Consider the following 823-nt stretch of genomic DNA (forward strand, 5'->3'; position numbering starts at 1 on the left):
AGATGTTAATGTAGAGGGGTCAGATGTTAATGTAGAGGGGCCGGATATGGCTGTATAAGGTTTAGATGTGGCTGTAGAGTGGTCAGATGTTAATGTAGAGTGGTCAGATGTTAATGTAGAGTGGTCAGATGTGGCTGTAGAGTGGTCAGATGTTAATGTAAAGTGGTCAGATGTTAATGTAGAGTGGTCAGATGTTAATGTAGAGGGATCAGATGTTAATGTAAAGGGGTCAGATGTGGCTGTAAAAGGTTTAGATGTCGCTGTAGAGGTGTCAGATGTTAATGTAGAGGGTTTAGATGTGACTGTAGAGGTGTCAGATGTTAATGTAGAGGGGTCAGATGTTAATTTAGAGGGGTCAGATGTTAATGTAGAGTGGTCAGATGTGGCTGTAGAATGTTTAAATGTGGCTTTAGAGGGATCAGATGTTAATGTAGAGGGTTTAGATGTGGCTGTATAATAATAATAATAATAATACTGTCATCACAATGTCAGCACTGTATGTTTCCATACAATGGCGAAATTAGTCTCTGCATTTAACCCATCCACCACAAGGTGGTGCAGCGGACAGCTATTGAAAGCGCCCGGGAGGCATTTTGGGGATGAGGTGTGCTGCCCAAAGACACCACGTGATGTGCAGTGACTGGGGATTGAACCTGGGACTTTTGGGTCCCATGCTGGCTGCCCTGCCTCTACATAAGGTTTAGATGTGGCTGTAGAGGGGTCAGATGTTAATGTAGAGGGGTCAGATGTTAATGTAGAGTGGTCAGATGTTAATGTAGAGGGATCAGATGTTAATGTAGAGGGATCAGATGTTAATGTAGAG

At 43.1% G+C, this 823-nt stretch overlaps 1 protein-coding gene across 1 annotated transcript in view; it reads left to right on the forward strand.

Moving 5' to 3' along the window:
- Positions 1 to 823, forward strand: part of LOC119429172 (ubiquitin-protein ligase E3A) — a gene marked incomplete at its 5' end in the record, with an annotated part of 31512 nt that overhangs the window by 23674 nt on the left and 7015 nt on the right.

This window comes from Nematolebias whitei, chromosome 24 (assembly GCF_014905685.2).
Source record: "Nematolebias whitei isolate Nwh7 chromosome 24, NemWhi1, whole genome shotgun sequence".
Taxonomy (NCBI): Eukaryota; Metazoa; Chordata; class Actinopteri; order Cyprinodontiformes; family Rivulidae; genus Nematolebias; species Nematolebias whitei.